Below are 17,493 nucleotides of genomic sequence, written 5' to 3'. Positions count from 1 at the left end.
TTGCTTTTGATCTTTCTTTATTTAAGATTTTTTCCTACAATCCATCCATTCCAAACGTTCTTCCTCATTTAAAGTTCTACTTTCAGCGATTGCTTCCCATCCGTCAACTTTAGCTTTGATTTCTTTAATTTCTTGATCTATACCATTGCAACTCGTCATTTTCCATTCTTTGAGGGCGTTTTTTTACATTTTTTAACTTGTTTCGGAAAACACAATCCATTCTATTCCCCTTAGCTTCTATCTTCCAAGCATCCTTGATAACTTTATCAACACCTTCCATATTTAACCACTCATTAAAAAACTTGAACGGTTTAGGCCCAAAATCGATCACTCTATCTCTTTAAACTATGGGACAATGGTCCGAGAATTTCTGATCTAAGACAATAGCCGACAGGTCATCCCAAAGGTTGAGAAATTTGTCGAATGCAAGAAATCTATCAAGTTTGCTCAACTTAAACCCGTTATCACATACTCTGGTAAATTTTCTACCACCGAGAGGAATTTCCACTAGATCATTATTTAGAATAAAATTGTTGAATCTCGAAGCCCGACTTGGAATGAAATTGCTATTAACTCTTTCTTCTTCATCTCTTACCTCATTGAAATCTCCACACAGAAGCCAACTTGTGTCGACTTTTCTCAATAACCCTTCTAATGATTCCCACATTCTCTTTTTACCCGCATCATCATGTGGTCCGTATACATTGACAACCGCCATTTCTTTATTCGAGCATACCCAAGAACCTTTAATTGCAATGAAATTTTCTCCTTATACAAAGTCTTCTACACAAAAAGAATTAGCATCCCACAAAAGCATTGTCCCACCGAGTAACCTAATGCATTCTTTTGAACAAAGCCTACACTATTATTCCACCATAAGTTAGAAGCCCAAAAATACTGGTTAAGTAATGAGTTGTCAAAAGTGATTCTAGATATTTATAAAAGTTATATATGTTTTAATAATAAAGTTCTTTTTAAACTGAAAACGTCTTTGTACGTTTGAAAATAGATTAATAGAATATTATGGAAACCAATTCTCCACTAACTTTTGTCTAACTTTCGTAAATGACACTTTTTGTTTTTATTTATAAATAGCTTTACAAATTATTCTGAATATCGTTAAGAGGAATAGATTTTCTCAAATCATAGTGGACCTCTCAACAGAGACTTGTAATCATAATTCAATGTTTCTGATAATTCAATCATTTAATATATTTTTTTTGGTCAAAAATCATATTGAAACAAATACGTTCGTGTAAAGTATTATACGTTTAATACTTTATTAATATTCTCAAGTTATAATATATATATACATATACATATCTATTTATATATAACGGTTCGTGAATCGTCGGAATTTGGTCGAGGTTATAATGAATGTATGAACACAGTTTAAAATTCTTGAGATTTAACTTAACAAACTTTGCTTATCGTGTCTGAATAATATAAAGATTAAAGTTTAAATTTGGTCGGAAATTTCCGGGTCGTCACAACAATTTGATTCACATGCTACATAATCGATTAGTAACGAGCCATAGGACTAACTGAACATCTTTGACCAACCGTGTTTACCGTTATTGATACAACCTATTTGTTTAGGTCAAGACTAGCATTCGTTCTTGCACACGTTTACTTGTGAAGTACTTTAATACTATTGCACTCAAGGTGAGATCATAGTCCCACTTTTACCCCTTTAAACTTACATTTGGGATGAGAAAACATAAACGTTTCTTTTTACAAAGTGAACACAAGTACGAAAATAAACATTCTACATACGAGTTAGAACAAAATCCTCAATTCGATTATCATTAGTTACACTTGCCGGGTGTAAGCGGGAACTTATGTTGTAACACCCTGCCAAAATCGCCATTGACGCGGATGTTAACTCTGGTCCCAGTGCTCGGCTTGACTTCTAAGTAACAGCAGAGTTCTACAGTGGAAGCAATATATCTAAGTACCTGAGACAAAACATGCTTAAAGTGTCAACCAAAATGGTTGAGTGAACAACATAGGTTTAATAATTATAACTAGTTTTTAGACCACAAGATTTAGCTAGGGTTGACTGATATAAAATCAATCAATAGAATGAAGTGTGTTTATTAATATAATGAATATATTAACAGTGACCGATAAAGTTTGTTTATTAATATAATGAATATATTAACAGTGACCGATAAAGTTTGTTTATTAATATAATGAATATATTAATAGTGACCGATAAAGTTTGTTTATTAATATAATGAATATATTAACAGTGACCGTTATTGTCAACAGGCAAAGTATGTTTACTAATATAACGAATTATATTAGCAGTGACCGTTATTGTCAACAGACAAAGTATGTTTACTAATATAACGAATTATATTAGCAGTGACCGTTATTGTCAACAGACAAAGTATGTTTACTAATATAACGAATTATATTAGCAGTGACCGTTATTGTTAACAAACAACATGTAATGGATAAAATTTGAGTACTTGTGTCTATTCATAAAATCAGTTTAAAAACAAGCATGTGTCTCACCCCAAAGTTTATAAAACAGTTAAGAAATAGTAAAAAGAGAGGCTATGAAGTTCGCCTTAATAGCAGGTAGATATTCCATGCAAGTTATATGATCGGAGTGTTGAACACGGAGATCTCACCTAGAGATATTATGTTCGATTAGTTAATGTCTAATAGACATAAAGTTTGTTTATTAATATAGCAACTATATTAACAGTGACCGTTTTTGAGAAAAGTTATATTTATGCGATAATTAGAAGTGCAATTAAATATAAAATAAAGGAAATTAAATATGAAATAAAAGAATTATGCTTATTTAAACTTCCGTAATCATGATGTTTGACGTGTTGATTTTAGTTTTATGCCCATGGGTTAATTGTCCTTTGTCCTGGATTATTTAATATGTCCGTCTGGTTTTTGTCCAAAACAGTTCATCAGTCATAAATATAAAGTGCGAGTGTCCTCGTCAAATTATCCTTATACCCGAAGTTAAATATTCCAACTAATTTGGGACTTAAACTGTAACAAGATTTTAATACTTTGTTTAATAATTACACCAGGATGTCGACTGAGTGTAACCCAAGGTTTTAATATTTTGTTATCAATTATACCAAGTGTCCTTGTACATAATTTCACCCCTGTTTTAATTATTCTAGTGGCTATTAATCCATTCCCGTGTCCGGTTAAATGAACGATTATTCGTACATATAAATACCCCGCCCATCGTGTCCGATTGAGTATATATGGTAATTTATAGGGACGCCCAATTGTAAATCTTTATATTAACATTAACAAACTATCATTTAGTTAAACAAATATAAAGCCCATTAATAGTCCATAGTCTAATTTCCACAAGTGTCGTTCTTTTGTCCAAACCCCAATTATGGTACAAAGCCCAATTACCCAATTTTAGTAATTAGCCCAACATCATGATTACTTCAGATTAAATAAGCATAATAATAACTTAGCTACGAGACATTAATATAAAAAGGTTGAACATAACTTACAATGATTAAAAATAGCGTAGCGTTACACGGACAGAATTTTGACTTACACCTTTACAACATTCGCTAACATACCCTTATTATTAGAATTAAAATTAAAATTAAAATTAAAATTAAAATTAAAATATAAATATAAATATATACGATATAGATAGAGAGATGGATATTAGATGATGAAAAATGATCAGAATTCGGTTGGCTTTATAGGCAGTTTCAGAAATTGGGGCTCCGCGACTCGCGGCATTTTTTGCCTTCAAACTCCGCGAGTCGCGGAGTTTGAAATTACAGCTCATTCCTTTTGGAGTCTTTCTTGCCGACGGATTTTTATAATTTATATAATATATAAATAATTATAAGAATTATTTAAATATTATATTATATTTATGTGCATAGTTGACTTGTAATTTTTAGTCCGTTGCGTCGAGCGTTGAGAGTTGACTCTGGTCCCAGTTCCGGATTTTCGAACGTCCTTGCGTACAATTTAATATCTTGTACTTTGCGTTTTGAATCTTGTACTCTTGTAATTTCGAGACATTTCTTATCAATAATTGGAACCTCTTTGATTGTCTTTTGTACTTTTGAGCTTTTTGGTCGTTTGCGTCTTCAATTCGTCGAATTTGTCTTTTGTCTTCATCTTTTATTATTTAAACGAATATCACTTGTAAATAGAACAATTGCAACTAAAAGCTTGTCTTTCTTGAGGAATAATGCTATGAAATATATGTTCGTTTTTAGCATTATCAAATATTCCCACACTTGAGCGTTGCTTGTCCTCAAGCAATATAGTCTTGAAATACTAGAATCACTTCTTTATTCTTCACACTTTGTACATCAGTGATTTTTATACTGCGGTATAAACAATGGTAGTAACGATATGGTTTACAGTCCCACATGACTATAAAAATTTAGATCCATTAAGGAAATTGGATCTTTATGAAAACATTTGATCTTTTGAAAATTAAATCTAGTTTTTACCCTAGATAAGTTTTCCGGAATAACCCTTTACCGGTGTTTGCAAATTATTTTTGTGGGTTTGGTGGGTTTCAGATTTGAAAATTTTAGCTCAAAACTTGCGGTTTTGTGTCACCCACTTGCTAACCTTGTATTTGGAAAGCAACACGTCCAGTTTACTTGTCCCGTATATTACCTTTCGGTAAACTACCGTCCGGTTGTAAAGGAAAGCGTTGAACAAGCAACTGTTAAGACAATGTCCCCTGACATGCTTTTAATTATGGTCTATAACGTGTCGGACGCAATTACTATTCTTGGTAGGAGCAATAGTAAAGCTCACCCTTATGATTTTTCGGTCTGGTACAAGGTCCTGTCTTTGACCATGCTATGCAACCACCGTTCTTACGGTTGATACCCGATTTGGTTCAGGTGACCTAATGAATTCCAGGTGAATTCCTAGGATTTTACGTTCAATGGTAATGAACACATTGAGAATAGGGTTTTCAGAAAACAAATCAGTTTGTAATTTTGATCAAAATATTTTCTCGTTCAAGCTCGAGTTTAGATATCATTGAATTCCATGAGTTTGAATTCTCAATCTTTAAAGTCAATCTCAAGGATTGAGTAATATCAGGCTTAAAAGCTGATTTTTAATCTTTAAGGAGATTATCCTTTCTGGGGATCTGATTCATTAGACTTATCCAGCTAATTTGCATGGTGCCCCCCATTGTACGAGATAAATCCTTCTCATGGTTAGGATAAATCTGACCACTTGGCGACCCTGTTTAATGCTGAGGTCCGTGGATTTCCTGCTGATTTTAGTGATGACTTTTCTAGATTTTTCGTCAACCTACAGCTGGTCTGGACGACAACTTCTTGACCTAAATCAAGAAGCGCGTGTCTTTTTCAGAAGACTTTACTTCCTTTTAATGATGGAATTGATTCATCGTGTAGATCCATCTCTTCTTTTCTTTCATCGGGTAAAACAGTTTAGTTTAGTCCAAAGCAAAAGTATTTTCAGTTATTTGTTACAGATATATGTGACATATGTTTAAGATAACTTGGTAAATTTTCCCACACTTGGCTTTTATTTTCCTTTTTATCGTCCTCTATTCTATTTTAAATGAATTTTAACATTTTTGTTTGTTTCTCAATTTATGTCCTTTCTTAGGTAACAATAATTTCGGTGTTAAAACCTAGTTTTATCGTTCATAAATATGTATAAACATGATTTTGAGTTCATTTAATTGAAAATTTTGAAAAATTTTACTAGAATTGGGTAGTCAGTATATAAGACTAGGGCTGTTCTTTATTATCAGAGAGCACTAGATTCTAATACAACTACTGCTTTACTAGTATTTTTAATGGTAACCAAGTGTATAAAGTAAAAATTTTAAAATCCGAAAGAATTTAACCCCTTCCCACACTTAAGATCTTGCAATGCCCTCATTTGCAAGAAATCAGTAACAATTTAAATTATTGAGGGTGATTTGTGTGAAAATGATTAAATTTTTACCAAAGTTTCCAAATATATTGGCGTTTGTTTGCTGAATGATAAATGGTGCACATCATTTGTTCATTCCGTCTTGTTGTTATTTCACATATATTTTGCATCTTGTCGTCAAAATTAGTTGCTTTTGCTGAACTTAATGCCAGTCTTTGAAAATGCGTTGTTTTACCCTGTTGTGTACATAAGATAAACTGCAAACATATATACATATTTTTGAAGTTTGGTATATTACCCCACATTCAAAAATTATTAAAATCTAAGAATAAAAGTTAGAAAATTATAAAAACTATTACAATATTAACATAAGTATTAAACGTATCAACATTACAAATTACAAAATAAAACTAAGTAGACTAGGGATGATACTGGTACCAATAGGGGTTCCATGCATAACCATAGGTGCTATAAAATGCTTCGGCAGGGTTATACGTAGGATACGGTGGTTGCATCTCTATTGACCAGGGAGGGAATATGGGTTTCGGAGTAGGTCATAATTTCTACCTATATGTTGGCAATTAGCTATGATTTGGTTCTGATGAACTTGCCAATCTTCAAATGCTCTCGGTCTAGCATTTTCTTACTCCTGTGAAGCTATAAACCTTTGCATTTCTTGCATTTCATTTCCCCCTCCTACATTACCTTGCTATTGGTTTCTCTCAACCTGTGGATGTCTACCATGGTATTGTACTGCGGCGTTATTTCGCCTCTTCAAAACTTTCGCACCATGGTATACATTTAAACCTATAGTATCGCGGGGTTCTGGTTCTTCGACTAATAATCCCCCCCGACTTATATCCACACCGAGATATTCAGCAATCAAAGTAATAAAAATACCACCTCCTATTATGCTATGCGGTCTCATCCCCCTAACCATAGCTGATAAATAATAACCCACACAATAAGGTATACTTACAGTGCTTTGTGGGTCTCGAATACACATATGGTAAAACAAATCCTGTTCATTTACCTTTTCCTTGTTCTTACCTCTTTGTGTAATCGAATTAGCTAAAAACCTATGAATCACTCTTAATTCAGCTCTATCTATATCCAAATAAGAGTAATTTCCCCATTTGAATCGGTGATGGCTTGTCATTTGCCTCCATACACTGTGTGTATCAAAATTTTCATCTATCTTTCTACCATTTAGTATCAACCCTCTACAATCGGCAGATGCTAACTCCTCAGGCGTATATATACGTAAAGCCTGAGCCATGTCTAGTAAAGACATGTGGCGCATCGAACCTCCTAACAAAAATCTAATAAAAGATCGATCGGTTAAACTAGCTACCCGATCATTTAATTCTATACTACACAACAATTCTTCACACCATACTTTATATACAGGTCTACGCATGGTGAATAAACGTACCCAGTCATTAAAAGTAGAATTACCATACCTCTGTACAAGTAATTCCCTAATTGGCCCGGCTAATTCTACAGCTTCTAATGGTCCCCATTCTATGACCCTAGGTACCTCCACGACTTTAGAATGAAGAGTATGCAAACCCCTTTGGTATTTTGGATAATCTATCCAAAGTCTGTCAAATCTCAGGTTCGGGTGCAAATCTTCCAAGTGCATATCAGAAAATGTCATGACTGGATGAGGTATATCCTGCTTGTAGTAGTTATCCACCTCCTGTTGTTCCGCATTCTCAGCAGGAGCATTGCGAGCTTGGGATGAAGATTCACCCCTTTCAGTCTGCAAAACACATCAAACACAATTTTTGTGCATCCAAATATGCATTAGTGTCAGCAAAAATCATCAATCAAAATAATTACAATGACATGATCAATTTATATCAAACTTAAGCTCATTTTCACATTTTTATCAAATCTACACTTTTTCAAATAAGCATATACGAAAATGTTCGCCAAGTTCATAAGCATTCAACTCAAATAACATGTCAAAATAATCATTACTAGCAATTAAACAAGTTTCAAATGGCATTATCTCTCAAAAATCAAGTTCATGAATTTTTAGACTTGAAAAAGTCCACTTTAATTCTCAAAATCATGTTTAGGCTCAAAGTTTGGATCATTTAACTACCTAAACATGTTACACTACTTAATTTAACAACAATTCATGACAAAAATCGGCCATAACCTGTTTATATCAAAAAGCCCCAAATTTGCTCAAGAACACAAACCCTAGATTACTTAAAATTTGAAGTTTAAGGCTTCTAATCATGTTAAATAGCATCAATCTAGGTTATACAAGCATAATACATAAACAATTTAAGCCTAATTACACTAAAAAGCATCAAAATTAAATTGGGGAAAAAAATTGCTCAAGAACACTAATTTTCGGATTAAATGGTGTTTAGGTGTAGAAATTTACCGTTTTTCTTGAGTAATTCCTTGATAGCATCCTTCTCAACATGATTTTAGTAAAAGATTTGATGATTAACGATTAAAAATTGTGATTTTGGGGTGTATTTTTCGGGTTTTTGCGCAGTATTTTCGCAGTGTTTTCTTTGGTTTTGTGGTCTGATCAGTTTGATCAGTATATATATTTTTTTTATATATATCTTATACTAATTAAAAAAATTAAGTAATTAATTTTAAAATTTTGTTTCCCTTGTATTTAGGACGAGGTCGTTTCGGATCGATGTCCTAGTCCGTCCTTCGACAAAATTTTAAATTTTTTTTTTTTGTAGCGATTGTTTTAAAAGCTAAGATTTTTGGGTTTTTTTTAATGTTTTTGGCATACTTTAATTCAATAAGATTAAAAATAATGATAATAAAAGTTCTCGTCCCTCCCTCGGGTAAAGCAATTTCGATTCAAAGACCTAGTCTTCAACTTACGACGAATTTTAAAAATCATATTTTTAATTTAATGAGATAAAGTAAATTTTTGTTTTTAAATTCACACAATTTAAATATAAAACTCAAAATTAATATTAAAAATTCACACCAAACTTACAATTTAAAATGCATAAAATTAAAAATTCATATTTTAAAAATAAAAAATTCACACCAAACTTAATTTAAAAATTCATATTATAAATTCACACCAAACTTATATTAATTTTTCAAATATTTACAATTTTAAATATATTGATTTTACAGAGTTTACAATATTAATTTAAGATTTATATATTAATTTTAAAAACATGGTAAAAATAAAATTAAAAATCTTTTTGGCTTTTTATTCCACTTTAATCAATCAAATATTATCAAAAATATGCGCCCCTCTTTTCGGTAAAGTAATTTCGGTTCCAAGACCTAATTTAACTCATGACGAATTTTTGAAATATTTTGGGTTGATTGATTAAAGATATTTATACCTTAAGAATAAACGTTAAATTTCGCAGTGATGTAATAAATTTTTGAATGATATCAATAATTTCGGTCGCCAAACCTAATTTTATTTAATACCAATTTAATACTTTATAGCGAACAAATTAGCGTTTATTATCAAAAGGTTAAAAATAAAAATAAAAATAAAAATAAAGACTGTACAGACTTACCTGTGAGATAGTATTCTTAGTTATATGATCTATCCCATTCATAAGATAGTCGGTTTAATTGGTTTTCCATAGCTACATAGGCGTAACCTCGAGCATTCAGTGTCTTTTCTTCTAAACATATGAACGGTTCGTCTCGCCATAAAGTAACAAATTCGGTATTTGAATAGGTTTGATTATTTGAACATTTACCTCCATGTGACCATTTTCCGCATTTGTGACATCTTTCTAGGTGTCGTGCTCTTCTTTTTGCTACGGATTTTGATTTTCCTTTACCAAATTGTAACTTATTATCTTCGCATCTGGATTCTTTTCTAACTCCGTCCATTCTTTCTCTGATTACTGATACTATTTCACTCGGAAGTGTGTCATTATTACGTTTAGTGATCAAAGCGTGTAGCATTAGACCATGGTTTAGTTCACAGGCAGTCTTTATTTCCTAAAAAAAATAAAAATTCAGAATGGGGGGAGAAGACTAGTTCTTTAGGGTCTGCTAGGGAAAGACCATTCGGGTTCCATTTTCAAGAACTACACGAAAACAGACAATCTAACTCTAACAGAAATATATATTATCCTTTAAAGACTTGATTCTCCCCACACTTAGTTAGCTGTGGTGTCGAAATTGTGATTAACTTCGTTGTCGACTTCCATCTTACTATCTATGTAGTGTTTAGCTCTGTGACCATTAACTTTAAATTCAATTCCATTTGAATTTATTAATTCTATCGTTCCGTATGGAAAAACTCTTTTAACTATGAATGGTCCAGACCATCTTGATTTCAATTTTCCAGGAAATAGCTTGAATCGTGAATTGAAAAGAAGAACTATGTCTCCTTCTTTAAATTCTTTTGAACTTCTGATTCTTTTATCATGTCATTTCTTCGTTCTTTCTTTATAGATTAACGAATTATCGTATGCTTCATGTCTTAATTCTTCTAATTCGTTTAGTTGACTTAATCGTAGACGTCCGGCTTCATGTAAATCAAGATTACATGTCTTCAAAGCCCAAAATGCTTTGTGTTCAATTTCTACTGGAAGATGACATGCTTTTCCATAAACAAGTCTAAAAGGTGTGGTTCCAATTGGAGTTTTGTAGGCTGTTCTAAAAGCCCAGAGTGCATCCTCCAATTTAATGGACCATTCCTTCGGATTTGATCCTACGGTTTTCTCTAGAATACATTTTAAAGCTCGGTTGGTATTTTCAACTTGTCCACTTGTTTGTGGATGATATGCGGTGGAGATTTTATGAGTTACTCCATATCTTTTAAGAACTTTCTCAAGTTGATTATTACAGAAATGAGTACCCCGATCACTTATTAAAGCTTTCGGTGTTCCAAACCTTGCAAAAAGACGTTTTAAAAAGTTGACTACAACTCGTGCATCGTTAGTTGGGAGAGCTTGTGCTTCCGCCCATTTAGATACATAATCAATGGCTACGAGAATATAGAGATTATTATGAGATTTTGGAAATGGACCCATAAAGTCAATACCCCAAATGTCAAATACTTCACATACTTGGATGACATTTTGTGGCATTTCATCACGTTGACTTATTTTTCCGGCCCTTTGACAAGCATCACAGGATTTGCAAAGAAGGTGTGCGTCTTTGTAAATTGTAGGCCAATAGAATCCAGCATCATAAACTTTTCTTGCTGTTAGTTGAGGCCCATAATGCCCTCCTGTTGGTCCTGTGTGACAATGGTTTAATATTTTACTAGCTTCATCTCCAAATACACATCGGCGTATTATTCCATCGGGACAACTTTTAAACAAATGTGGATCTTCCCAAAAATAGTGTTTTATATCACTGAAGAATTTCTTTCGTTTTTGGTATGATAATCCTTTTTCAAGAAATCCACAAACTAAGTAGTTTGCATAGTCTGCAAACCATGGAATTTCTTTATGATCTATCTTCAATAGATATTCATCAGGAAAGTTGTCTTGTATGGCCGATTCATTTAGAACTTCTAATTCGGGATTTTCATGACGAGAAAGATGATCAGCGGGGAGATTTTATGCTCCTCTTTTATCTCGGATTTCAATATCAAACTCTTGTAAGAGTAAGATCCAACGGATTAATCTTGGTTTAGCATCTTGTTTCGAAAATAGGTATCTAAGAGCAGAATGGTCGGTATAGACCACCGTTTTTGCTAGAACGAGATATGATCAAAATTTGTCAAAAGCAAAGACAATAGCAAGGAGTTCTTTTTCAGTAGTTGTATAGTTCGTTTGTGCTCCTTGTAACATCTTACTAGCATAATATATAGGTTGAAATCGTTTTTCAATCCTTTGTCCTAAAACGGCTCCCATTGCAAAATCACTTGCATCGCACATTAGTTCAAATGGTAGATTCCAATTTGGTGTTATCATGATTGGCGCATTAGTGAGTTTCTATTTAAGAATATTAAAAGATTTAATACACTCATCTGAAAAGATGAATGGAGCATCCTTTTCTAGGAGTTTGTTCATAGGAGTGGCAATTTTAGAAAAATCTTTTATGAAACGTCGGTAAAAACCGGCATGCCCTAGAAAACTCCTAACTCCTCTAACATTGGTGGGATGTGGAAGTTTAGCAATTACATCTACTTTAGCTCTATCCACTTCAATTCCTTCTTTTGAAATTTTATGACCAAGAACGATGCCTTCTTTAACCATGAAATGACATTTCTCCCAATTAAGTACTAGATTTGATTGTTCGCATCTAATAAGCATTCGTTCCAGATTAACTAGACATGATTCAAATGTATCACCGAAGACTGAAAAGTCATCTATGAAAACTTCCATGCATTCTTCTATCATGTCGTGAAAAATCGCCATCATACACCTTTGAAAGGTTGCAGGGGCGTTGCAAAGTCCAAATGGCATGCATTTGTAAGCAAAAGTACCATAAGGGCACGTGAACGTGGTTTTCTCTTGGTCCTCGGGTGCTATTGGAATTTGAAAATATCCGGAAAATCCATCTAGAAAACAATAGTAACTATTTTCGGCTAATCTTTCCAACATTTGATCTATGAAAGGTAAGGGAAAGTGATCTTTTCTGGTGGCGTCATTTAATTTTCTATAATCAATACACACACGCCATCCTGTTACAGTCCTAGTAGGAATAAGCTCATTTTTCTCATTTGTAATGACAGTCATGCCACCCTTCTTAGGCACGCATTGAACTGGGCTTACCCATGGACTATCAGAAATTGGATAAATTAGACCTGCGTCTAGCAGTTTAATAATTTCTTTCTTAACTACATCTTGCATATTAGGATTTAGTCTTCATTGGCGTTGCACATACGTTTTATGACCTTCTTCCATAAGGATTTTATGTGTGAAATACGAAGGACTTATTCCTTTAATATCATGAATCTTCCATGCAATGGCTGGTTTATGAGCTTTCAACACATAAATGAGTTGTGATTTCTCATTTTCAGTAAGAGAAGACGATATTATTACAGGTAATTCAGATTCACCATGTAAATAAGCGTATTCCAAATGGTTCAGAAGTGGCTTTAACTCTAATTTCGGAGGTTCTTCTATCGATGATTTATATCGATATCTGTCTTCTTCTTTTAGCATTTGAATTTCTTCTGTTGTTGGTTCATATCCATTAGTTATAAGTGTAGCTAACATTTCAGCTTCATCAATTGGTTCATTACCTTCTCCTAAAGAACATTCTCCTGTTCCTTGTAATTCTGGAAATTCTTCTAATAATTCTGCATGTGCATCTATAGTTTGAATATAATAACATGTATCATCTGCAGATTGCGGTTGTTGCATTGCTCTATCAACTGAAAAGGTAACACTCTCATCCTCTATACTTAGGGTCAATTTCTTACCGAACACGTCTATCATTGCTTTAGCCGTGTTTAAGAATGGTCTTCCTAATATGAGAGGAACTTGAGAATCTTCTTCCATGTCCAGAACAACAAAATCTACTGGAAATACTAAAGTACCAACTTTAACTAGCATGTTCTCCATTATCCCTCTAGGATATTTTATTGATCTATCGGCTAGTTGTATGCTTATTCTGGTTGGTTTCAATTCTCCAAGGTCTAGTTTAGCGTATAGTGAATACGGCATTAGATTTATACTAGCACCTAAATCTGCCAATGCTTCTATTGAACTAAGACTACCCAGAAAACATGGAATTGTGAAACTTCCTGGATCAGATAATTTTTCTGGTATCTTATTCAACAGCACTGCTGAACAATTAGCATTCATGGTAACAGCCGAGAGTTCTTCCATTTTCTTTCTATTTGAGATTAGATCTTTCAAGAATTTAGCATATCTAGGCATTCCTGAAATCACATCAATGAAAGGAAGATTTACATTTATCTGTTTAAACATATCCAAGAATTTGGATTGCTCGGCTTCAAGTTTCTCTTTCTTCATTTTACTCGGGTAAGGAAGTGGTGGTTGGTATGGTTTAACATAAGGTTTAGCCTTAACTGTGTTATCTTCATTAACCTTTTCAACTACCGGTTCTTTTTCCTTATCTTGATTAGGTTGGGGTTCTTGTGGAGTAGGAATAGCTTCATCAGAAGTTACAGGTATTTCAGGTGGTTTAAGTGTTGTACCACTTCTTATGGTAATGGCTTTAGCTGTTTCATTCCGGGGGTTAGCATTTGTATCACTAGGTAGACTTCCCAGTTTTCTTTCACCTATTAACCTTGCTAGGTTACTTACTTCTTGTTCCAGATTTTGAATAGAAGCTTGTTGATTTCTAAATGCTTGAGCATTTTGTTCATTAGTTTGTTTCTGAGATGTGAAAAACTGCGTTTAAGTTTCAACTAGCTTCGTCATCATATCTTCTAAATTCGGCTTTTTATCATCGGTTTGTTGTGGTGGTTTGTTTTGAAAATTAGGTCTTTGCTGATTGTAAGTATTATTGGATACTTGTTGATTGCTAGGACCTTGTTGGTTGTTGTATGGAATATTTCGGTTATAATTCTGGTTTTGATTGTAAATCGGTCTTGGCGGTTGATAATTATTCTGATAATTATTTCCAGGCCTTTGGTTTATGTATGAAATATTCTCTCTTTGTTCCATTGTTAATTCAATACTGAGACAATCTTTTGTCAAATGTGGTCCTCCACACTGCTCACAACTAATTCGTATTGAGTGAATATCTTTAGTCATCTTTTCCATTCGTCTCTCGACAGCATCTATCTTTGCGGAAATCGAATCTAAGTCATGGCTAGAATCGGCTCTAGCTGCTTTAGATGATCTAACGATTTCTTTTTCTTGGTGCCACTCATGTGAGTGGGAAGCAGTGTTATCAATAATTTTGTAAGCATCAGTTTCGGTTTTCTTCATAATAGAACCACCAGCTGCTATATCTATGTCTTTTCTTGTAGTGATGTCGCATCCTTGGTAGAATATTTGTACTATTTGACAGGTGTCTAAACCATGTTGCGGACATCCTCTTAACAACTTTCCAAATCTAGTCCATGCCTCATATAGAGTTTCATTCGGCTTCTGTGTAAACGTAACAATTTCTGCTTGAAGTCTTACGGCTTTAGATGCAGGAAAGAATTGTTTAAGAAATTTGTCAACTAAAACATCCCATGTATCAATCGCCCCTCCAGGTAACGATTCCAACCAATCTTTGGCTTCTCCCTTTAAAGTCCAGGGAAATAACATGAGATATATCTATTCATCCTCCACTTCTCGGATTTTAAATAGTGTGCAGATCCTATTAAAGGTACGAAGATGTTCATTTGGATCTTCCTTCGGTGCACCACTAAATTGGCATTGATTAGTCACCATGTGTAGAATTTGTCCTTTGATTTCATAATCTGGTGCATTAATGTCTGGATGAATAATTGCGTGACCTTGGCCAGTGCATTTAGCTCTCATTCGGTCTTCCATACTTAAAGGTTCCAGATTCTCCATAATTGAATTTGTTGAATCGGAATCACTAGAGGATTCTGATTTAATGGTTCGTTCCTCAACAATCTCTGTTTGAATGATTGGTGGTTCCGGAGGAAAGTTTAGTGGTTCAGGATTTACGAATCGTTCCTGAATATTCTCCGGATTCTCAATTGTGAGGTCGGGTTCAAAAAATGGATTATCGGAAATTTGAACTGGAGTACTTGGTCGACTGGATGACGATTCTAAAGAAAAATCAACGGCAGTAATATTTGCTAAATGTCTTGATCTAGTTACAGGTGGTGAACGTACAAAAGGTGGTGAACGTCTTGCTCGGTGCATTCACTGAATATCCTATTAGTTTTAAAAAGGAAAGAAAAATTATAATAAGTTATCCAATCAATAGACTTTCCTGATTTTGCCCACGTTTCAAATAGCCAAAAGATGCAGCAGAGGGGCAGGATTCGTTTGGTCTCAATATAATTGAGTACTGTTGGGCTCCAATAACCCGGTCCACGTACAAATCCAACTATTACTACGAACCAGAAAATTTTGATGTCTATCAATTTAACCACTTAAAATAAATTTTCGTAATTTTAAGAAATTTAGATAAAAAGTAGAATAAAAATCTATGTCCTAAAACTAGAATAGCGAGAAATAAGAAAGAAAAAGAGCGCATCGGAAAAAGGTCGAAAAAGAAAAATGGTTGAAAAATAAAAGGTGACGGAAAAATAAAAGAAACTTATAAAACTTAAAAACACTTGACTAACCTAACCTTATTACTACAACTAACTTAAAATTATAATCGCAAATTGAGATTACTAATTGGAATGATAATTGATACATAGGTAAAAGGTGTCTAAAAATATTAAAGCTTACAGGAAAAACTAAATCCCAAATAGAAATAACTTAAAAAGAAACTAAAACTTAAAAAGGCGTCGCAAAATTCTAAAGTACTTAAATCTTAGTCTAAAGAAAAAGCACTTAAGGAATTCTACGGCACGGCCTAAAAATCTAGAAGTAAAAATAACTATGGCAAAAACTAAGTTTAAAACTAAATATGAGCTAAAAATACAAATATTACGCTAAAACGATTAAAAAGGGACAAAATATAAAAATATACAAAAAGTTGTAAAAAGTACAATTTTTATAAAAATATTATTTTTATATTATTTATTTAATAAAACTATTAATTTAAATATATAAATAAAACTAATTAAAATTTAATATTATAAATTAATTAAAAACTTAAACTAAATAATATTATATATAAAACCTAATTAGGTTTAATAATAATAATAATAAATAATTAAAACCTAAATCGAATTAATTGCTGGACCAGGTTCGTGTCAGACGGCTCCGCGAGTTGCGTTGCCCGAAGCAGAAAACTCCGCGAGTCGCGGGGTTCAAATTTTCAGATGACAGGTTAAATAAAATTCGACACGAATTTTTTTTTTTTATTTTCTGTTTTTATATTTTCTGTTTTATATCAAAATATTTGTATAATAAAAACTTATATTTAAAAACATAAATAAAAATAGAACTACTTTATAATTTTAAAAATATCTTAAAAATAGATTTATATATATTAAATTTTTTTTTTCTTTTTATGTTTTAAATGAAAACAAAATACTTAAATAAAACTTATATAAAAATAAAGAAACTTTATAAAACTTAAATATTTAATAAAATCTTAAAAATACTTATATTTTTGTTTTTCTTTTTATATTTTCGAATATTTAAAACGTATTTTTATAAAAACGAATTTTAATAAAAGTAAAATAAAAATCTTTTTTTTTTATATTAATTAGCGTTGCGCTTCCGGCGTTTAAGAAGTCCCCGGCAGCGGCGCCAAAAATATACTTGATGTTTCGCGAGGTGTATATAAAATAGCTATTAATTTTAGCAGGAAATACTATTAAATACGATACAATTTTACACAAGATATTTATTTATTTATAGAATGGATATACTTAAACCTTGCTATTACACTTATAGGCAGTGTACCTAATCGTACAGTAGTGTAGTTTTTAGTAAGTCCGGTTCGTTCCACAGGAAAATCTTTAAACAAAGCTTAACGCTATATTAGTTTACTTTTATAAAAATACAAATATATATATAAGTAATATTATTATTATAAAGGGGGGTTTTTACCGTTTAATGACCGGTTTGTCGATTTTAAAACTTTAGTCGCAGT

The sequence above is a fragment of the Rutidosis leptorrhynchoides genome, chromosome 9 (assembly GCF_046630445.1).
Source record: "Rutidosis leptorrhynchoides isolate AG116_Rl617_1_P2 chromosome 9, CSIRO_AGI_Rlap_v1, whole genome shotgun sequence".
Classification (NCBI taxonomy): domain Eukaryota; kingdom Viridiplantae; phylum Streptophyta; class Magnoliopsida; order Asterales; family Asteraceae; genus Rutidosis; species Rutidosis leptorrhynchoides.
Note: the sequence above shows the minus strand (reverse complement) of the source record.